Source organism: Salmo salar, chromosome 18 (genome assembly GCF_965601325.2).
Source record: "Salmo salar chromosome 18, fSalSal1, whole genome shotgun sequence".
NCBI lineage: Eukaryota > Metazoa > Chordata > Actinopteri > Salmoniformes > Salmonidae > Salmo > Salmo salar.
The window spans coordinates 45,022,456-45,047,055 of record NC_138308.1 but is presented as its reverse complement, the minus strand read 5'-3'; the positions used below and the strand labels follow the sequence as shown (position 1 = coordinate 45,047,055).

Genomic DNA, 24,600 nt, shown 5'->3' with positions numbered 1-24,600 from the left:
GTGAAATTGGCTAACTGTTTTTTGTGTTTTTTGTGTTTAGAGTTTTGAGAACACGAGATGTAGTTTCACCAAACTTGTGTTAACGATTGGGGAAACTGTAATATATATGTCATATAGCCTACAACATGTAAGAATCGTTTGAAATGATTATGTTTTAGTCAAATATTATATATGTTTGTGCTTCTTACGATCAATTTTGCAGTCTACAAATGATTTGTAATTATGTTCCGGTCTCCCTGACCTTCCGCTCAAGAAAACATCTTCCCTCGGCAGAATCTAGTTGAGGATCCTTTCCCTCGGCTGAATCTAGTTGAGGATCCTTTCCCTCGGCTGAATCTAGATGAGGATCCTTTCCCTCGGCTGAATCTAGATGAGGATCCTTTCCCTCGGCTGAATCTAGTTGAGGATCCTTTTCCTCGGCTGAATCTAGTTGAGGATCCTTTTCCTCGGCTGAATCTAGTTGAGGATCCTTTCCCTCGGCTGAATCTAGTTGAGGATCCTTTCCCATGCCGTAATAAAGCTGTGCGCCAGGCGGCTCTCTCTCCCCGGTAGCGGCAGCTAGGGAGACGAGCCCAGACAGCGGGGAAGGGGAGTGGGGACTAGAGGAGCGGGGAGATTCACTGACAGCAGCAGTTATGTTCACATTAACATAACTCGGTGATTTTCGATGAGTGGCTGGACAAGATTTAACAAACCGTGGAGTCGGCTACGGTTTATGACCATCCTTAGGTTTCCCTCTGAGCTCTCTAGCCACGGACACGAATACTGGATATAATTGTGAAACCACCACGGTAAGAGGAATAGGGTTTTGCATGATTTTGTGTTGATTGAAGGTGTTTTTCTGTTGTTGTTGTCATGGTGGCATATGATTTAGCGAGCGAAAAACGGCAGAAATTGACAGCATTGAAATGCGGTGTTTTTCTTCACCGGCTGATTGCGTTCCTTCACATTATGGATCGATGGAAAGAATGCGTTCAACGTAGGCTACGTTACGAATTACACGGTGTGCATTTAGACTAGCTGTCTGTGCCAGTTTCATTATAGTAAACGTGATACCTTTGCAGTGGCATAGAGAGATTGATTATTAAAGCACATAGATAGGCAGGTATGCGTGAGTGTGAGAGAGGCATTACTACCCTCCCTGTCTTTCAACCCAAGGCGCCTTCTGTCAAAGGCTTTACGGTAACAACTATGTGGGTTTAGTGGAGCAAAGCTTTTTACAACATAGCATTTTCATCTCTTACAACCACCCTCTTCTACAATCTTTTTTTCCCCCTCCGCTGTTGATTCATTCATTTTGTTTGTTGCAACAGAAGTAGCTACTGTATTCCCATAAAAGTTGCTCAATAGCCGTAGGCTGGGCCTGAGAGAGAGAGAGAGAGAGAGAGAGAGAGAGAGAGAGAGAGAGAGAGAGAGAGAGAGAGAGAGAGAGCCGGTAGAGACATGCTTTCCTATCAGTTATGGGTACAGTCTTCAGTGAGCAGGCATGGGCACATTTTGACACGGGGTATATACTAAGAGTCATGAAGACTTCTTCCAATATCACGTAATGCCTATGTTACCCATCTGGTTGCCAGGGGCGAGAGCGAAGCGACTGTCTTCACGTCTACAATTACATCGACACAACATGTTGTTTGATATGAGCCTCGAACTGTCACTCCTAACACCCCCATATCTCTTTCCGTACCCTGCCTGCAGTTATCCCAACCAGGAACATTCAACTGTGTACTGAGAAGGCATGGCAGGAATTCAGACGTTGCTTGCATGCCTTGTCATTGTCATTATCCATTACGATGAGCAAGGACGAAGTGTGACAGATTGAATCAGCCATAGAATAAACATGCCATAATACCTTACTGTAACTCACAATACATAACTACCTTATAGACTGTAACTCTGTAACTCACAATACATAACTACTATATAGACTGTAACTCACAATACATAACTACTATATAGACTGTAACTCACAATACATAACTACCTTATAGACTGTAACTCTGTAACTCACAATACATAACTACTATATAGACTGTAACTCACAATACATAACTACTATATAGACTAACTCACAATACATAACTACTATATAGACTGTAACTCACAATACATAACTACTATATAGACTGTAACTCACAATACATATCTGCCTTATAGACTGTAACTCACAATACATAACTACCTTATAGACTGTAACTCACAATACATAACTACTATATAACTACTATATAGACAATACATAACTACTATATAGACTGTAACACACAATACATAACTACTATATAGACTGTAACTCTGTAACTCACAATACATAACTACTATATAACTACTATATAGACAATATTTAACTACTATGTAGACAATACATAACTACTATATAGACTGTAACTCACAATACATATCTACTATATAGACTGTAACTCACAATACATAACTACCTTATAGACTGTAACTCACAATACATAACTACTATATAGACTGTAACTCACAATACATAACTACTATATAACTACTATATAGACAATACATAACTACTATATAGACTGTAACACACAATACATAACTACTATATAGACTGTAACTCTGTAACTCACAATACATAACTACTATATAACTACTATATAGACAATATTTAACTACTATGTAGACAATACATAACTACTATATAGACTGTAACTCACAATACATATCTACTATATAGACTGTAACTCACAATACATAACTACCTTATAGACTGTAACTCACAATACATAACTACTATATAGACTGTAACTCACAATACATAACTACCTTAAAGACTGTAACACACAATACATAACTACCTTATAGACTGTAACTCACAATACATATCTACTATATAGACTGTAACTCATAATACATAACTACCTTATAGACTGTAACTCACAATACATATCTACTATATAGACTGTAACTCACAATACATAACTACTATATAGACTGTAACTCACAATACATAACTACCTTATAGACTGTAACTCACAATACATAACTACCTTATAGACTGTAACTCACAATACATAACTACTATATAGACTGTAACTCACAATACATAACTACCTTATAGACTGTAACTCTGTAACTCACAATACATAACTACTATATAGACTGTAACTCACAATACATAACTACTATATAGACTAACTCACAATACATAACTACTATATAGACTGTAACTCACAATACATAACTACTATATAGACTGTAACTCACAATACATATCTGCCTTATAGACTGTAACTCACAATACATAACTACCTTATAGACTGTAACTCACAATACATAACTACTATATAACTACTATATAGACAATACATAACTACCATATAGACTGTAACACACAATACATAACTACTATATAGACTGTAACTCTGTAACTCACAATACATAACTACTATATAACTACTATATAGACAATATTTAACTACTATGTAGACAATACATAACTACTATATAGACTGTAACTCACAATACATATCTACTATATAGACTGTAACTCACAATACATAACTACCTTATAGACTGTAACTCACAATACATAACTACTATATAGACTGTAACTCACAATACATAACTACCTTATAGACTGTAACACACAATACATAACTACCTTATAGACTGTAACTCACAATACATATCTACTATATAGACTGTAACTCATAATACATAACTACCTTATAGACTGTAACTCACAATACATATCTACTATATAGACTGTAACTCACAATACATAACTACTATATAGACTGTAACTCACAATACATAACTACTATATAGACTGTAACTCACAATACATAACTACCGTATAGACTGTAACTCACAATACATAACTACCTTATAGACTGTAACTCACAATACATAACTACCTTATAGACTGTAACTCACAATACATATCTACTATATAGACTGTAACTCACAATACATAACTACCTTATAGACTGTAACTCACAATACATAACTACTATATAGACTGTAACTCACAATACATAACTACCTTATAGACTGTAACTCACAATACATAACTACCTTATAGACTGTAACTCACAATACATAACTACCTTATAGACTGTAACTCACAATACATAACTACCTTATAGACTGTAACTCACAATACATAACTACCTTATAGACTGTAACTCACAATACATATCTACTATATAGACTGTAACTCATAATACATAACTACCTTATAGACTGTAACTCACAATACATAACTACCTTATAGACTGTAACTCACAATACATAACTACCTTATAGACTGTAACTCACAATACATAACTACCTTATAGACTGTAACTCACAATACATATCTACTATATAGACTGTAACTCACAATACATAACTACCTTATAGACTGTAACTCACAATACATAACTACCTTATAGACTGTAACTCACAATACATAACTACCTTATAGACTGTAACTCACAATACATAACTACCTTATAGACTGTAACTCACAATACATAACTACTATATAGACTGTAACTCACAATACATAACTACTATATAGACTGTAACTCACAATACATAACTACCTTATAGACTGTAACTCACAATACATAACTACCTTATAGACTGTAACTCACAATACATAACTACCTTATAGACTGTAACTCACAATACATAACTACCATATAGACTGTAACTCACAATACAAACCTACCTTATAGACTGTAACTCACAATACATAACTACCTTATAGACTGTAACTCACAATACATAACTACCATATAGACTGTAACTCACAATACAAACCTACCTTATAGACTGTAACTCACAATACATATCTACTATATAGACTGTAACTCACAATACATAACTACCTTATAGACTGTAACTCACAATACATAACTACCTTATAGACTGTAACTCACAATACATAACTACCTTATAGACTGTAACTCACAATACATAACTACCTTATAGACTGTAACTCACAATACATAACTACCATATAGACTGTAACTCACAATACAAACCTACCTTATAGACTGTAACTCACAATACATATCTACTATATAGACTGTAACTCACAATACATAACTACCTTATAGACTGTAACTCACAATACATAACTACCTTATAGACTGTAACTCACAATACATAACTACCTTATAGACTGTAACTCACAATACATAACTACTATATAGACTGTAACTCACAATACATAACTACCTTATAGACTGTAACTCACAATACATAACTACCTTATAGACTGTAACTCACAATACATATCTACTATATAGACTGTAACTCACAATACATAACTACCTTATAGACTGTAACTCACAATACATAACTACCTTATAGACTGTAACTCACAATACATAACTACCTTATAGACTGTAACTCACAATACATAACTACTATATAGACTGTAACTCACAATACATAACTACCTTATAGACTGTAACTCACAATACATAACTACCTTATAGACTGTAACTCACAATACATATCTACTATATAGACTGTAACTCACAATACATAACTACCTTATATACTGTAACTCACAATACATAACTACCTTATAGACTGTAACTCACAATACATATCTACTATATAGACTGTAACTCACAATACATAACTACCTTATAGACTGTAACTCACAATACATAACTACCTTATAGACTGTAACTCACAATACATATCTACTATATAGACTGTAACTCACAATACATAACTACCTTATAGACTGTAACTCACAATACATAACTACTATATAGACTGTAACTCACAATACATAACTACCTTATAGACTGTAACTCACAATACATAACTACCTTATAGACTGTAACTCACAATACATAACTACCTTATAGACTGTAACTCACAATACATAACTACCTTATAGACTGTAACTCACAATACATAACTACTATAAAGACTGTAACTCACAATACATAACTACCTTATAGACTGTAACTCACAATACATAACTACTATATAGACTGTAACTCACAATACATAACTACTATATAGACTGTAACTCACATTATAAAGTATAAATGCTTGTGAAATACAGTTCATGTGTATTGTCAGTTTATGTCACTGGTAGGCCTAAGCATATTAACACTATGTGAAACTGTTACTGTCAAGTCCCAACACTAAATCCTCGTTGAGGTTGGTGACAATGTAGGTACACTATATGTAAGATAGTGTACCTGGCAGGGATCTTTCCAGGCTTGTACTGTCCTGGACCTCTATCTGCCAGCATGGAGGCTTGTCTCCCTGTTTTCCTGTCTCCCTGTGGATCCACGAACTGTCCTGGACCTCTATCTGCCAGCATGGAGGCTTGTCTCCCTGTCTTCCTGTCTCCCTGTGGATCCACGTACTGTCCTGGACCTCTATCTGCCAGCATGGAGGCTGCTCTCCCTGTCTTCCTGTCTCCCTGTGGATCCACATACTGTCCTGGACCTCTATCTGCCAGCATGAAGGCTGCTCTCCCTGTCTTCCTGTCTCCCTGTGGATCCACGTACTGTCCTGGACCTCTATCTGCCAGCATGGAGGCTTGTCTCCCTGTCTTCCTGTCTCCCTGTGGATCCACGTACTGTCCTGGACCTCTATCTGCCAGCATGGAGGCTTGTCTCCCTGTCTTCCTGTTTCCCTGTGGATCCATGTACTGTCCTGGACCTCTATCTGCCAGCATGAAGGCTGCTCTCCCTGTCTTCTTGTCTCTCTGTGTATCTGGGAGGGAGAGCCAGGATTTAACACACATTGTTCTGGTGCAGAGAGCCCCCATGCTGTGCTGCTGCCGTCTCCTAGGTACAGCTACATTTAACATTCCATTTGAAGCTTCTCTTGTTTCCTGTTTGGGTGGAGAACTAGCTGATTGGTGTAAAGGCACGCCAATTAGGGAGTTAAAGCCATTTTTGACCGATGTGTCAAGAGTAAGAACATAAACTATTCAGAGAATTTTAACAAGGTGTACATGAATAACACAGAAAGGGATGTAGAAAATACCATGGAAAGACTTTTATTTGGGGTTGAACAGGGAGAAACCAACCTGTTATTGTTCTGTTTGCCTTAGTGGAGGATTGCCCCACCTCCATAGCAACACATGATGCCCACAGATGGTGTTTCAGTTGGAGGCTTGTTGGAGCTTGTGGCTTCATTGCAGTGTCTCTTAGATTGTGGTATGGCGTTTTTCCATGATATTGCGATAGTCAAACTTGCAATACCCTAACTCAAGCAAGATGAGAATGTTTTGGTATCGACGCAGCGGTCTAAGGCACTGCGTCTCAGTGCTAGAGGCGTCACTACAGACCCTGGTTCCATTCCAGGCTGTATCACAACCGGCCGTGATTGGGAGTCCCATAGGGCGGCGCACAATTGACCCAGCGTTGTTAGGGTTTGGCCGGGGTAGGCCGTCATTGTAAATATGAATTTGCCTGGTTAAATAAATAAAATAAGGCCTCTGATGAATCGAAATACTGTAGCTATAGGAAAACAAAGGGTGCATCCCAACTGGCACCCTATTCCCTATATAGTGCACTACAATAGACCCCAAATGGCACCCTATTACCTATATAGTGCACTACAATAGACCTCAAATGGCACCCTATTCGCTATATAGTGCACTGGAATAGACACCAAATGCGACCCTATTACATATATAGTGCACTACAATAGACCTCAAATGGCATGCTATTTCCTATATAGTGCACTACAATAGACCCCAAATGGCACCCTATTCCCTATATAGTGCACTACAGTAACTATGCTGCTTCCTGCTTGGAGGCCCCTGTCAGGAAACCCCCTCAGCTCTTCCCTGATAGAGACCTCTCCTCTCCGTTACAGAACTACCTGGTCCTTCATAGAGACCTCTCTGTTACAGAACTACCTGGTCCTTCATAGAGACCTCTCCTCTCTGTTACAGAACTACATGGTCCTTCATAGAGACCTCTCTGTTACAGAACTACATGGTCCTTCATAGAGACCTCTCTGTTACAGAACTACCTGGTCCTTCATAGAGACCTCTCTGTTACAGAACTACCTGGTCCTTCATAGAGACCTCTCCTCTCTGTTACAGAACTACATGGTCCTTCATAGAGACCTCTCCCCTCTGTTACAGAACTACCTGGTCCTTCATAGAGACCTCTCCTCTCTGTTACAGAACTACCTGGTCCTTCATAGAGAACTCTCCTCTCTGTTACAGAACTACCTGGTCCTTCATAGAGACCTCTCCTCTCTGTTACAGAACTACCTGGTCCTTCATAGAGACCTCTCCTCTCTGTTACAGAACTACCTGGTCCTTCATAGAGACCTCTCCTCTCTGTTACAGAACTAACTGATACTAATTCCCTCCCTAGCCCTTTCTCCTTGGTCATAACGCTCCTTACCCTACCCTACCCTACCCTTAACCCCTTACCCCTTAACCCTAACCCCTAACCTCTAGCCCCTTACCCCTTACCCCTAACCCCTTACCCCTAACCCCTTACCCCTTACTAGAGGTCGACCGATTATGATTTTTCAACGCCGATACTGATATCGATTATTGGAGGGCCAAACCGCCGATACCGATTAATCTGCCGAATTTTTTAAAATGTATTTGTAATAATGACAATTACAACAATACTGAATGAACACTTATTTTAACTTAATATAATACATCAATAAAATCAATTTAGTCTCAAATAAATAATGAACATATTCAATTTGGTTTAAATAATGCAAAAACTAAATGTTGGAGAAGAAAGTAAAAGTGCAATATGTGCCATGTAAAAAAGCTAACATTTAAGTTCCTTGCTCAGAACATGAGAACATATGAACGCTGGTGGTTCCTTTTAACATGAGTCTTCAATATTCCCAGGTAAGAAGTTATAGGTTGTAGTTATTATAGGAATTATAGGACTATTTCTCTCTATACGATTTCTATTTCATATACCTTTGACTATTGGATGTTCTTATAGGCACTTTAGTATTGCCAGTGTAACAGTATAGCATCCGTCCCTCTCCTCGCTCCTACCTTGGCTCGAACCAGGAACACATCGACAACAGCCATGCAGAGTAAGGGAAACAACTACTCCAAGTCTCAGAGCGAGTGACGTTTGAAACGCTATTAGGGTGCACCCCACTAACTAGCTAGCCATTTCACATCGGTTACACCAGCCTAATCTTGGGAGTTGACAGGCTTGAAGTCATAAACAGAGCAATGCATTGTGAAGAGCTGCTGGCAAAACGCAGTAAAGTGCTGTTTTGAATGAATGCTTACGAGCCTGCTGGTGCCTACCATCGCTCAGTCAGACTGCTCTATCAAATCATAGACTTAATTATAACATAATAACACACAGAAACACGAGCGTTAGGTCATTAATACGGTCCAATCCGGAAACTATCACATTTATTATTTCAGTGAAATACGGAACCGCATCCATAAGTCTAAATATTTCTGTTACATTGAACAACCTTCAATGTTATGCCATAATTATTTACAATTCCGGCAAATTAGTTCGCAATGAGCCAGGCGGCCCAAACTGTTGCATATACCCTGACTCTACGTGCAATGAACGCAAAATGACACAATTTCACCTGATTAATATTGCCTGCTAACCTGGATTTCTTTTAGCTAAATATGCAGGTTTAAAAATATATACTTCTGTGTATTAATTTTAAGAAAGGCATTGATGTTTGTGGTTAGGTACAGTCGTGCAACGATTGTGCTTCTTTCGCAAATGCGCTTTTGTTAAATCATCCCCCATTTGGCGAAGTTGGCTGTCTTTGTTAGGAAGAAATAGTCTTCACAGTTCGCAACGAGCCAGGCGGCCCAAACTGCTGCATATACCCTGACTCTGTTGCAGAGGTGACACATTTTCCCTAGTTAAAAGAAATTCATGTTAGCAGGCAATATTAACTATACTTGTGTATTGATTTTAAGAAAGACATTGATGTTTATGGTTAGGTACAAGTTGGAGCAACCTTTTTCGCGAATGCGCACCGCATCGATTATATGCAATGCAGGATAGGCTAGATAAACTAGTAATATCATCAACCATGTGTAGTTAACTAGTGATTATGATTGATTTATTGTTTTTTATAAGATAAGTTTAATGCTAGCTAGCAACTTACCTTGGCTTCTTACTGCATTCGCGTAACAGGCAGGCTCCTCGTGGAGTGCAATGTAAAGCAGATGGTTAGAGCGTTGGACTAGTTAACCATAAGGTTGCAAGATTGAATCCCCAAGCTGACAAGGTAAAAATCTGTCGTTCTGCCCCTGAACAAGGCAGTTAACCCACTGTTCCTAGGCCGTCATTGAAAATAAGAATGTGTTCTTAACTGACTTTCCTAGTTAAAAAATATTTATAAAAAAAAAAAATAATAATAATAATAATCGCCAAATCGGTGGCCAAAAATACCGATTACCGATTGTTATGAAAACTTGAAATCGGCCCGAATTAATCGGCCATTCCGATTAATCGGTCGACCTCTACCCCTTACCCCTTACCCCTGATCTATAAGGTAGAAGCAATATGGTGATCTAGGAGGATGTCTCCTCAGTTGCAACAGGACTTATCAACCATCTGCATCTTCTGTTGATTCTGTTGATCCACTCTGTGGTAGCTACCAGCATGGGCAAGCACATGGCAGCCACATGAGATGGTCCACTCAGGAGAAGAATGAGATGAGACCATTCTGTCAGAATTATTCCGTAGACTCAGGATAGGTGAGTTGACGGGACAGGCGAAGACGAGAGGAGTGGAGAAGAGGAACAGAAAGGAAAAGGGAGAGGAGATAGGAGAGGGGAGAAGGAGAGGAGAGAAGGAGAGGATAGGAATGGAAGAGGAGGGGGGCGGAAGGCAGAGCAGAACAGCCGAGAGGAGAGGATAGGAATGGAAGAGGAGGGGGGAGGAAAGCAGAGCAGAACAGCCAGAGGACAGGAGTTCCCCTGTCAAGCCAGCCAGAGGAAAGCTCTGGTTTGAATTAGAGAATAAGCAGCACTGAGAAGGAGGGAATGATAACAATATATTAGAGCAGCTGCTCAGAACAGTAGGATGGTTTTCAGTATGATGGGGTTCAGTAGGATGGGGTTCAGTGTGATGGGGTTCAGTATGATGGGGTTCAGTGTGATGGGGCTCAGTGTGATGGGGTTCAGTGTGATGGGGTTCAGTATGATGGGGTTCAGTATGATGGGGTTCAGTATGATGGGGTTCAGTGTGATGGGGTTCAGTGTGATGGGGTTCAGTAGGATGGGGTTCAGTATGATGGTGTTCAGTATGATGGGGTTCAGTGTGATGGGGTTCAGTATGATGGGGTTCAGTAGGATGATGTTCAGTATGATGGGGTTCAGTATGATGGGGTTCAGTAGGATGGGGTTCAGTAGGATGGTGTTCAGTGTGATGGGGTTCAGTAGGATGGGGTTCAGTGTGATGGGGTTCAGTAGGATGGTGTTCAGTATGATGGGGTTCAGTATGATGGGGTTCAGTATGATGGGGTTCAGTGTGATGGGGTTCAGTATGATGGGGTTCAGTACGATGGGGTTCAGTACGATGGGGTTCAGTGTGATGGGGTTCAGTGTGATGGGGTTCAGTAGGATGGTGTTCAGTGTGATGGGGTTCAGTAGGATGGGTTCAGTGTGATGGGGTTCAGTAGAATGGTGTTCAGTATGATGGGGTTCAGTATGATGGGGTTCAGTGTGATGGGGTTCAGTATGATGGGGTTCAGTATGATGGTGTTCAGTGTGATGGGGTTCCGTATGATGGGGTTCAGTATGATGGGGTTCAGTATGATGGGGTTCAGTATGATGGTGTTCCTGTGTGATGGGGTTCAGTATGATGGGGTTCAGTATGATGGGGTTCATTGTGATGGGGTTCATTGTGATGGGGTTCAGTGTGATGGGGTTCAGTGTGATGGGGTTCAGTAGGATGTGGTTCAGTGTGATGGGGTTCAGTGTGATGGGGTTCATTATGATGGGGTTCAGTATGATGGGGTTCAGTAGGATGGTGTTCAGTGTGATGGGGTTCAGTAGGATGGGGTTCAGTGTGATGGGGTTCAGTGTGATGGGGTTCAGTGAGATGGGGTTCAGTAGGATGGGGTTCAGTAGGATGGGGTTCAGTGTGATGGGGTTCATTATGATGGGGTTCAGTGTGATGGGGTTCAGTAGGATGGGGTTCAGTATGATGGTGTTCAGTGTGATGGGGTTCAGTATGATGGGGTTCAGTGTGATGGGGTTCAGTGTGATGGTGTTCAGTGTGATGGGGTTCAGTGTGATGGGGTTCAGTATGATGGGGTTCAGTGTGATGGGGTTCAGTGTGATGGGGTTCAGTATGATGGTGTTCAGTATGATGGTGCAACACATACCTTGTCTATTGTATTGTATCTGTATCACGTATTTCATGAACACAATAAAAAACCTTGAAACTAAAATGTTCAAAATGCTGCTAGTGGCCCTGGAATTGCCTTTCCACTCATGAATGATCAAAAAGAGGGAAATTTAAGTTTTAGTTACTCATTTTAATACTTTGTTTTACAGTAAAATAAATGACATATCGGACATCAACCTTTATCAGCTTTTTGGAAATGGAATCGTGCCTACGGTGAAAATAGTTGTTTACGACTATGTACTAATCATGCGTTTACACCGGCCTACATGATTCTCTGGCCAAGGGAATCATAGTTTACAATGTTTATGGATGACATATACAACATACAGTAGATTGGGTTAGATAAAGTGTGTTTTCAGGCCAGGGAACATGTCAGCCCTATTTGGCTGTGTCGTCGCCCTGCTGTGAGATTGAAAGCAGGGTGTGTCCCAGAAACAGATTAACTTAGTGATTACGCTGTTGCTCTGGCCTCATTTAGTAGGAAGGAATGTCAACAGTGCAGGGACTACCACTGGCTCCGAGCTGCCTGAGTTCACAGCTACTGTACACCTACAGTACATTCATGGTATATATATATATATATATATATATAACTAATAACTAATATTGGTTTATCCTGGGAAACAATACGTCTCTCCATTAAATATGGAGCCTAATGTTTTATCTAAATAGGCCTATGTCATTAGCCTGGGAAACAGTTATGGTAGTTGCTCTCTCAGTAAGGAAAGCATTTTGAAGGATGTTTATGTTTTGTTCAAAGGCAAGATGTTCTTGAGTTCCACAGGAGTCCAGTGGAATATCACTGTGTTGATATACAGTATTGTAAGAATGATCTCTTTCCGCTTCCACTGGCCCATAACACGTAGACCCAGCTGGGCGAGGATCGCAAAACCAAGGTTACTGTCTGGTATATGACTTATGTCGTGATCTGATCTGAACCAAGGTTACTGTCTGGTATATGACTTATGTTGTGATCTGATCTGAACCAAGGGTACTGTCTGGTATATGACTTATGTCGTGATCTGATCTGAACCAAGGTTACTGTCTGGTATATGACTTATGTCGTGACCTGATCTGAAGGTTACTGTCTGGTATATGACTTATGTCGTGATCTGATCTGAACCAAGGTTACTGTCTGGTATATGACTTATGTCGTGATCTGATCTGAACCAAGGTTACTGTCTGGTATATGACTTATGTCGTGATCTGATCTGAACCAAGGTTACTGTCTGGTATATGACTTATGTCGTGATCTGATCTGAACCAAGGTTACTGTCTGGTTAGCTTGTCGTGTCGATCGACCAGGTACGCGGAGCTTGCGGATCTGATCTGCCAGGCGCTGGATCGTGGGTGCGCCCTATGGGCAACGTCACATAGATTTTTATTACACCTTGTAGCCTACAATGATTTTGAGCTGTGTCTTTTCTGACTTCACCTTGGAGATGCAGTAAGTCATGTCAGAAACTAGCAGATTCCTTACTTACCATGGGGTTGGAACCAAAATTAGTTTCTGACACTGAACAGATTGTTTTTCATTCCATTCCACTGTTACGACCAGTAAAATAATGTTCTGAACTGGTTCGAACACAAAAAAGTACTGGTTTATATCGTTGCTTTCTGTTCTTTTTTTAAACCTCTGAAATCATTTTTAATTTTTTTAACATTTAGCTTGACATTAAATTAAACTTCACAGATCATGCATTGTGGATCGAGCAGCTTGATATGGAGCAGGAAAACTGTAGTTCAGTGAGTTGTTTACATGTGATGGAAAGACAAGTGTAAGAGACGTGTGGGGAGAGAGCGAGAGAGGCTGGAGGAGGACAGAATTATACCTACGGAGGAGCAGCTCCTAATGGAGGAACTTTGAATGTCTGAACTTCAGAATTGGCTTAACGTTGGACCAGAGCTAGCTAGCTAACAAGCTTGTGTGTGCAGAGCGGCACCAGAATTAAAAACACGTCTTACCTTTTTGTAGTTAATACATCCAATGTGAAATGTGATAACTATAGTATCTCTAACTAGCATTGAAAAAGTGAATCCATTCTTTAATAAAAAATCTCTCTCTCCCCATCTTCTGAATCACACTTGTTACAGCTATGCTTTGCAGGGGGAGGGGCAGGTGGCCTACACACACATACACTGGCAAAGATGTTCCGCTGTCAGGAAGACGCTGGAAGAAGTTTCTGATTGACAGGGGGGCTTTGCATAAGCTCTTTGTTGCCTTTTTTTGTGGGACTTGAACAAAAATACCCGGAAAAGTAGAAGAACAGTATTAACCGATTCCCATGCTTTTAAAATAACGGTTCTGTTCCCGGAACAGTATAGATGACTTTCATTCCCGGTTCTGATTCTGTTCCTTAATTTGTATTTTTTATTTTCCAGTTTTCGGTTCTTTTCCCTGAACTGGTTCCATCCCATGTTACTTACCAACAGCTGTAAATTCCAATAAAACGACATGTTTAGAAGGTAATTTTCCTTGCTTTGTCTATCAATACTATCATGAATCTAGCAAATAAGTTTCATAGCACAAATGTATGTTAGCACGTTGCTCAGACTGGCTTTAGCCACGGATGGAGCAGGCCTGTCCCGGCAAGTGCAGGGGTTTGTGAATCTGTTAGGAGCGAACAGCTAGCGCGACAGCTGAAATGGTAAAAATAAATACACCATGATTCCAGCTTTAAATGGATCATCCAGATTAGCTGTTAGCTTTTGTTTTGTACTCATCTAATACTAACAATTACAATCTTCTATCATCCTAACAATATGGTACTACAGAGAAGAGAGGAGAGGAGAGGAGAGGAGAGGAGAGGAGAGGAGAGGAGAGGAGAGGAGAGGAGAGGAGAGGAGAGGAGAGGAGAGGAGAGGAGAGGAGAGGAGAGGAGAGGAGAGGAGAGGAGAGGAGAGGAGAGGAGAGGAGAGGAGAGGAGAGGAGGAGAGAGGAGGAGAGAGGAGGAGAGAGGAGAGGAGGAGAGAGGAGAGAAGAGAAGAGAGGAGTGGAGAGGAGAGGAGAGAGTTTAGGAGAGGAGAGGAGAGAGGTTTAGGAGAGGAGAGAAGAGAAGAGAAGAGGAGAGGAGGAGAGATGAGAGGAGGAGAGAGGAGAGGAGGAGAGCGATCAGAGGATTTAGGAGAGGAGAGAAAAGGAGAGGAGGAGAGATGAGAGGAGAGGAGAAGAGAGGAGAGGAGTGGAGAGGAGTGGAGAGGAGAGGTTTAGGAGAGGAGAGAAGAGAAGAGAGGAGAGGAGGAGAGAGGAGGAGAGAGGAGAAGAGAGGAGAGGAGTGGAGTGGAGAGGAGGAGAGATGAGAGGAGAGAAGAGGAGAGGAGGAGAGATGAGAGGAGAGGAAAGGAGAGGAGGAGAGAGGAGAAGAGAGGAGAGGAGTGGAGAGGAGAGGTTTAGGAGAGGAGAGAAGAGAAGAGAGGAGAGGAGAAGAGAGGTGGATGACTGGATCTTTTAGGCAGACAGGGATAATAAAGCCTTGGTTGTATCACTACAGAAGCTGGAGACAGGGAGCGATGGAGGAGGCATTACTGATGAATTATTTATGTTTGGCCAAAGCACCCAATTTCCGTTTCATTTCATTCTTTCCCAGGGAGTCTGGGACTACTAACCAGAGAGCTCTGTAATATCCCCCCCGCTTGTCTAATGATTTAAGTGTTTGTAATGAGGTTTGGAAGATTTATCTGTAGCAATGATTTTTTTTTAAGGAATAATAAATATTCTTATATTTTTCAGCTGTTAATCATAGGATAAGTTGTGCCCTTGAAACCCCATGTTGTAGACCTACAGTGAGTACTGACGACGTCATCAAAGAGAGAATAATAGAATTGTCATTCCTGGACTTCTCATTGTTGCTCAGCCTCATTAATTACAAGGGATGGAATGAACCCGTGATGGAACTCGAAACATTCTTTTGAAATCGACACTGAGATTTGTTCAATTCATTCACTCTGTAGCATGTTTCTACATTCGAAAGAACACGGTCAGCTTTAATAATCTCCTCCTGTACTCGCTGGACCCTTTGTAGTCTGTAGTCCTTAGTAGTGTTGAATAGTGATGGCTGTAATGTTGAATAGTGATGGCTGTAGGGTTGAATAGTGATGGCTATAGTGTTGAATATTGATGGCTGTAGTGTTGAATAGTGATAGTAGTATTGAATGTGATGGCTGTAGTGTTGAATAGTGATGGCTGTAGTGTTGAATAGTGATGGCTGTAGTCCTTAGTAGTATTGAATGTGATGGCTGTAGTGTTGAATAGTGATGGCTGTAGTGTTGAATAGTGATGGCTGTAGTCCTTAGTAGTATTGAATGTGATGGCTGTAGTGTTGAATAGTGATGGCTGTAGTGTTGAATAGTGATGGCTGTAGTCCTTAGTAGTGTTGAACAGTGATGGCTGTAGTGTTGAATAGTGATGGCTGTAGTCCTTAGTAGTGTTGAACAGTGATGGCTGTAGCGTTGAATAGTGATGGCTGTAGTGTTGAATAGTGATAGCTGTAGTCCTTAGTAGTATTGAATGTGATGGCTGTAGTGTTGAATAGTGATGGCTGTAGTCCTTAGTAGTGTTGAACAGTGATGGCTGTAGTGTTGAAGAGTGATGGCTGTAGTGTTGAATAGTGATGGCTGTAGTCCTTAGTAGTGTTGAATAGTGATGGCTGTAGTGTTGAATTGTGATGGCTGTAGTCCTTAGTAGTGTTGAATAGTGATGGCTGTAGTGTTGAATAGTGATGGCTGTAGTGTTGAATAGTGATGGCTGTAGTGTTGAATAGTGATGTCTGTAGTCCTTAGTAGTATTGAATGTGATGGCTGTAGTGTTGAATAGTGATGGCTGTAGTGTTGAATAGTGATGGCTGTAGTGTTGAATAGTGATGGCTGTAGTGTTGAATAGTGATGGCTGTAGTCCTTAGTAGTATTGAATGTGGTGGCTGTAGTGTTGAATAGTGATGGCTGTAGTGTTGAATAGTGATGGCTGTAGTCCTTAGTAGTGTTGAACAGTGATGGCTGTAGTGTTGAATAGTGATGGCTGTAGTCCTTAGTAGTGTTGAATAGTGATGGCTGTAGTGTTGAATAGTGATGGCTGTAGTGTTGAATGTGGTGGCTGTAGTGTTGAATAGTGATGGCTGTAGTCCTTAGTAGTGTTGAATGTGATGGCTGTAGTGTTGAATAGTGATGGCTGTAGTGTTGAATAGTGATGGCTGTAGTCCTTAGTAGTGTTGAATAGTGATGGCTGTAGTGTTGAATAGTGATGGCTGTAGTCGTTAGTAGTGTTGAATGTGATGGCTGTAGTTTTTGGCTTCTTTGTATTCTTCAGTGTTGAATGTGATGGCTGTGTAAATGAAGGCAGTCAGATCAGATGTTGCAGTGGGCTGAGGCTGCGACTATGGCCAGGAGAGGAGAGGAGAGGAAGGGAGAGGAGAGGAAGGGAGGGGAGGGGAGCGAAGGGGAGGGGATAGGAGGGTCAGGAGAACATGCCCTGCATCCTGACGAAGCTTGAGGCTGCTGCCAGGAGAGGAGAGGAGAAGTGAACCAGGAGAACATGCCCTGCATCCTGACGAAGCTTGAGGCTGCTGCCAGGAGAGGAGAGGAGTGGACAGCTAGGAGAGGAGAGGAGAGGAGAGGAGAGGAGGAGTGGACAGCCAGGAGAGGAGAGGAGAGGAGAGGAGAAGTGAACCAGGAGAACATGTCCTGCATCTTGATGATGCTGGAGGCTGCAGCTGTCGCTAGGAAAGGGGAGAAAGGAGAGGAGAGGAGAGCAGATGAGGGGAGATGAGGGGAGAGGAGAGGAGAGCAGAGGAGGGGAGGGGAGAGGAGTGGACAGCCAGCAGAGGAGAGGAGAGGAGAGGAGAGGAGAGGAGAGGAGAGGAGAGGAGAGGAGAGGAGAGGAGAGGAGAGGAGAGGAGAGGAGAGGAGAGGAGAGGAGAGAGGAGAGGAGAGGAGAGGAGAGGAGAGGAGAGGAGAGGAGAGGAGTGGAGAAGATCATGCCCGTGTTGTTGTTAGCATGTTGCTAACCCTGGTTCCTCTCAGCAGTTGGCCATGTGTTAGAAGTCGACCACAGTTTGACTGGAAACAGAGACGGTTACTGACAGACACACGGCTTGGTTGGCATAGTGAGTGTTGATTTGTTTGCCACACAGTTGATTAAATCGGTTAGTTGTTATGTGCTTAAAAGTTTGTTGTATCATTGTACTGTTTACCCCTTGTTTGTCCCTCTCTATCAATTGCAAAGAGTGGCTACTTTGAAGAATCTCAAATATAAAATATATTTTGATTTGTTTAACACTTTTTTAGTTACTACATGATTCAATATGTGTTATTTCATAGTTTTGATGTCTTCACTATTATTCTACAATGTAGGAAATAGTAAAAAATTAAGAAAAACCCTTGAATGAGTAGGTGTTCTAAAACTTTTGACCGGTACTGTAAGTGTGTGTGCATGTTCGCATGTGTGTGTGTGTGTGTGTCTGTGTGTGTGTCTGCGTGCGTGCGTGCGCGTGTGTGTGTGTGTGTGTATGCGTGTGTGTGTGTGTGTGTGTGTGTGTGTCTTTAACCACTGGGTCTCTTCACTCTCTATCTTTATCTGAGCATCTGTAACTGAACAGGAAGACAAATATTCACTGGAGACAGACCGGATAGTCGGGATATTTACAACTCTGGGAAACTGGCCTCCTCTGTGTTTCCATTATCTATCACAATGAACAATTAGTCATCCTACCAAAGATTATATAGTAAAGCATTAGAACATGAAAACACATGCGTCCTAGACTAAGGATTCAGTTATAGATCTAGAATAAGGATTCAGTTATAGATCTAGAATAAGGATTCAGTTATAGTCCTAGAATAAGGATTCAGTTATAGATCTAGAATAAGGATTCAGTTATAGATCTAGAATAAGGATTCAGTTATAGTCCTAGAATAAGGATTCAGTTATAGATCTAGAATAAGGAGTCAGTTATAGATCTAGAATAAGGATTCAGTTATAGATCTAGAATAAGGAGTCAGTTATAGATCTAGAATAAGGATTCAGTTATAGATCTAGAATAAGGAGTCAGTTATAGATCTATAATAAGGAGTCAGTTATAGATCTAGAATAAGGAGTCAGTTATAGATCTAGAATAAGGAGTCAGTTATAGTCCTACAGGAGAGGGAGGGACAGAGAGAAGAGAGGGCGAGACAGAGAGAGAAAAAGGTACAGAGAGAGGAGAGGGAGGGAGAGAGAGGAGAGTGAGGGACAGAAAGAGGAATAGGAGGGATATAGAGGGAGAGAGAGGAGAGGAAGGGAGAGGAGAGGAGAGGGAGGGAGGGATGGAGGGAGAGAGAGGAGAGGGTGGGACATAGACTTGGTCTCCTGACTGAGCCTGTCTTCAGCCTGTCTGTCTGTCTAACTTGGTGATTCACAAACAAAGCTTGAAGGCCAATGATTAAGGCCAAAATGTCAAGCTTTTAATAATTTCTTTAAAAAAAATGTTTTTAATGGTGAGAAAGTGTTTCACCTTTTCCTTTTCGATGTACCTCGAGTTACGTTGGTTGAGCGCTCTCCATTTCTTTCCGTTAGCCACAAACAAACACACACATACAAGGCTTTGTGCTGTCGTGTCAACTCATATGGCCGTTGTCATGACGTTGCTAATACGTCACTACCAGATCTGGGACCAGGGCTAACTAATCGATTCCTGTAGTGTGGCCTGCTATCACACCAAGCAGCTGTGGTACAGCAGGGGGCTAGTTAGCCGCTTAGCCTAGCTAGCTAGCCAGGGAAAGAGAGGATGTCTTCAGGCTTAAGCAGACTCATGAGAACAGACTAGTTGGAGTCAGCTTCCTTCCTGTTTAGCCACGGTGACACACAATGGCTGAATAGTTTCTCACTGCAGGGCTAATAAACAGTTGTGTTCTGTGCTACTGTTGTCCTGAGAAACAGCAAGCAGAGCACTCCTGTGGTTCATCTAATGGTTTCTGTCATTCATGGTGGGCTGTTAACTGCTCTCACTATTGAACATGAGGACACCTTTTTCCAATGTAGGGATTTTTCAGCCAGCTTATTCTCCTCCATTTTTTACATCCTGTTACTGTTTAGTTACCATGATGGCTGTCATGTTCCACGAGCGTAAAAACAAAGGAGGAAATAGAGGGTTGTTTTGATAGTTTCCACGCCCTGTATTTCCCTCCTCCTATCAGATTTGAGCAGTAGCAACATGCTCTAGGCCTCACATAGTGTAGCATAATATCACAGCATTATCTCAAAGCATTATCTCGCGGCAGTATCCCGCAGCATTATATCACAGCATTATCCCACAGCATTATCTCACAGCATTATCCCACCGTATTATACAACAGCATTATCACACAGCATTATCACACATCATTATCACACATTATCCCACAGCATTAATCCACAGTATTATCCCACAGCTGTCACACCCTGACCTTAGAGAGTCCGTTTTATTATCTATTCGGTTAGGTCAGGGTGTGACTTGGGTGGGCAAATCTATGTTTATATTTCTTTGTTGGCCTAGTAAGGTTCCCAATCAGAGGCAGCTGTTTATCGTTGTCTCTGATTGGGGATCATACTTAGGCAGCCCTTTTTCCCACCTGAGATTGTGGGATCTTGTTTTTGCATTGTGCTGTCTAGCCCTGCAGAACGTTACGTTCGGTTTTGCATTTTCTTGTTTTGTTGGTGTTCATTATTAAAGTTAATGATGTACGCCTACCACGCTGCACCTTGGTCTCCTCATTCAAACGACGAGCGTAACAACAGCATTATCCCACAGCATGACATCCACTATATAACTGGTTATTGTTTAAATACAGAAAGGGGGTTTGGAAGGATGGAGTACACTGAATGGAGGGAGAGCGATTGGGAGACAGGAGAGAAACAGGGGGAGAGAGATTGGGATACAGGAGAGAAACAGGGGGAGAGAGATTGGGAGACAGGAGAGAAACAGGGGGAGAGAGATTGGGAGACAGGAGAGAAGCAGGGGGAGAGAGATTGGGATACAGGAGAGAAACAGGGGGAGAGAGATTGGGAGACAGGAGAGAAACAGGGGTAAGCTTGTTCTCTTCCTGTGATGTGCCCAATTGGGCAGAGCTCAGATTTTGTTGCCGTGGTGCCTGGGATTCCTCTCATCTAAATTCCAATGGTGTTTGGATTCCAGGAATGATATGGGTGTGACTCTGCCTGTCTGTGGTGCTGGTGGTTGGTTACCAGGAATGATATGGTGTGACTCTGTCTGTGGTGCTGGAGGTTGGTTACCAGGAATGATATGGTGTGACTCTGTCTGTCTGTGGTGCTGGTGGTTGGTTACCAGGAATGATATGGTGTGACTCTGTCTGTCTGTGGTGCTGGAGGTTGGTTACCAGGAATGATATGGTGTGACTCTGTCTGTCTGTGGTGCTGGAGGTTGGTTACAGGAATGATATGGTGTGACTCTGCCTGTCTGTGGTGCTGGAGGTTGGTTACCAGGAATGATATGGTGTGACTCTGTCTGTCTGTGGTGCTGGTGGTTGGTTACCAGGAATGATATGGTGTGACTCTCTGTCTGTGGTGCTGGTGGTTGGTTACCAGGAATGATATGGGTGTGACTCTGCCTGTCTGTGGTGCTGGAGGTTGGTTACCAGGAATGATATGGTGTGACTCTGTCTGTCTGTGGTGCTGGAGGTTGGTTACCAGGAATGATATGGTGTGACTGTCTGTCTGTGGTGCTGGAGGTTGGTTACCAGGAATGATATGGTGTGACTCTGTCTGTGGTGCTGGAGGTTGGTTACCAGGAATGATATGGTGTGACTCTGTCTGTCTGTGGTGCTGGAGGTTGGTTACCAGGAATGATATGGTGTGACTCTGTCTGTGGTGCTGGAGGTTGGTTACCAGGAATGATATGGTGTGACTCTGTCTGTGGTGCTGGTGGTTGGTTACCAGGAATGATATGGTGTGACTCTGTCTGTGGTGCTGTAGGTTGGTTACCAGGAATGATATGGTGTGACTGTCTGTCTGTGGTGCTGGAGGTTGGTTACCAGGAATGATATGGTGTGACTCTGTCTGTGGTGCTGGAGGTTGGTTACTAGGAATGATATGGTGTGACTCTGTCTGTCTGTGGTGCTGGAGGTTGGTTACCAGGAATGATATGGTGTGACTCTGTCTGTGGTGCTGGAGGTTGGTTACCAGGAATGATATGGTGTGACTCTGTCTGTGGTGCTGGTGGTTGGTTACCAGGAATGATATGGTGTGACTCTGTCTGTGGTGCTGTAGGTTGGTTACCAGGAATGATATGGTGTGACTGTCTGTCTGTGGTGCTGGAGGTTGGTTACCAGGAATGATATGGTGTGACTCTGTCTGTGGTGCTGGAGGTTGGTTACCAGGAATGATATGGTGTGACTCTGTCTGTCTGTGGTGCTGGAGGTTGGTTACCAGGAATGATATGGTGTGACTCTGAATGTCTGTGGTGCTGGAGGTTGGTTACCAGGAATGATATGGGTGTGACTCTGTCTGTCTGTGGTGCTGGAGGTTGGTTACCAGGAATGATATGTTGTGACTCTGTCTGTGGTGCTGGAGGTAGGTTACCAGGAATGATATGGTGTGACTCTGTCTGTGGTGCTGGAGGATGGTTACCAGGAATGATATGGGTGTGACTCTGCCTGTCTGTGGTGCTGGAGGTTGGTTACCAGGAATGATATGGTGTGACTCTGTCTGTCTGTGGTGCTGGTGGTTGGTTACCAGGAATGATATGGTGTGACTCTGTCTGTCTGTGGTGCTGGTGGTTGGTTACCAGGAATGATATGGTGTGACTCTGTCTGTCTGTGGTGCTGGTGGTTGGTTACCAGGAATGATATGGTGTGACTCTGTCTGTCTGTGGTGCTGGTGGTTGGTTACCAGGAATGATATGGGTGTGACTCTGCCTGTCTGTGGTGCTGGAGGTTGGTTACCAGGGATGATATGGTGTGACTGTCTGTCTGTGGTGCTGGAAGTTGGTTACCAGGAATTATATGGTGTGACTCTGTCTGTGGTGCTGGAGGTTGGTTACCAGGAATGATATGGTGTGACTCTGTCTGTCTGTGGTGCTGTAGGTTGGTTACCAGGAATGATATGGTGTGACTCTGTCTGTGGTGCTGGAGGTTGGTTACCAGGAATGATATGGTGTGACTCTGTCTGTGGTGCTGGTGGTTGGTTACCAGGAATGATATGGTGTGACTCTGTCTGTCTGTGGTGCCGGAGGTTGGTTACCAGGAATGATATGGTGTGACTCTGTCTGTCTGTGGTGCTGGTAGTTGGTTACCAGGAATGATATGGTGTGACTCTGTCTGTCTGTGGTGCTGGAGGTTGGTTACCAGGAATGATATGGTGTGACTGTCTGTCTGTGGTGCTGGAAGTTGGTTACCAGGAATTATATGGTGTGACTCTGTCTGTGGTGCTGGTGGTTGGTTACCAGGAATGATATGGTGTGACTCTGTCTGTCTGTGGTGCTGTAGGTTGGTTACCAGGAATGATATGGTGTGACTCTGTCTGTGGTGCTGGAGGTTGGTTACCAGGAATGATATGGTGTGACTCTGTCTGTGGTGCTGGTGGTTGGTTACCAGGAATGATATGGTGTGACTCTGTCTGTCTGTGGTGTAGGAGGTTGGTTACCAGGAATGATATGGTGTGACTCTGTCTGTGGTGCTGGAGGTTGGTTACCAGGAATGATATGGTGTGACTCTGCCTGTCTGTGGTGCTGGTGGTTGGTTACCAGGAATGATATGGTGTGACTCTGTCTGTGGTGCTGGTGGTTGGTTACCAGGAATGATATGGTGTGACTCTGTCTGTCTGTGGTGCTGGTGGTTGGTTACCAGGAATGATATGGTGTGACTCTGTCTGTCTGTGGTGCTGGTGGTTGGTTACCAGGAATGATATGGTGTGACTCTGTCTGTGGTGCTGGTGGTTGGTTACCAGGAATGATATGGTGTGACTCTGTCTGTCTGTGGTGCTGGAGGTTGGTTACCAGGAATGATATGGTGTGACTCTGTCTGTCTGTGGTGCTGGAGGTTGGTTACCAGGAATGATATGGTGTGACTCTGTCTGTCTGTGGTGCTGGAGGTTGGTTACCAGGAATGATATGGTGTGACTCTGTCTGTCTGTGGTGCTGGTGGTTGGTTACCAGGAATGATATGGTGTGACTCTCTGTCTGTGGTGCTGGTGGTTGGTTACCAGGAATGATATGGGTGTGACTCTGCCTGTCTGTGGTGCTGGAGGTTGGTTACCAGGAATGATATGGTGTGACTCTGTCTGTGGTGCTGGAGGTTG

General features: G+C 42.4%; 1 protein-coding gene across 2 annotated transcripts in view; it reads left to right on the top strand.

The window, feature by feature from the left end:
• Positions 1–322: 322 nt before the first annotated feature.
• The window catches only part of LOC106592985 (receptor-type tyrosine-protein phosphatase epsilon), a 175,381-nt gene continuing 151,103 nt past the window's right edge, over positions 323–24,600 (top strand). Inside the window, exon 1 of one of the 2 annotated variants that reach the window (XM_045701143.2) lies at positions 323–791. The gene's annotated coding sequence lies outside the window, so the exon portion shown is untranslated. The remainder of the gene's footprint in view (positions 792–24,600) is intronic. The other variant, XM_045701141.2, reaches the window with a different exon arrangement.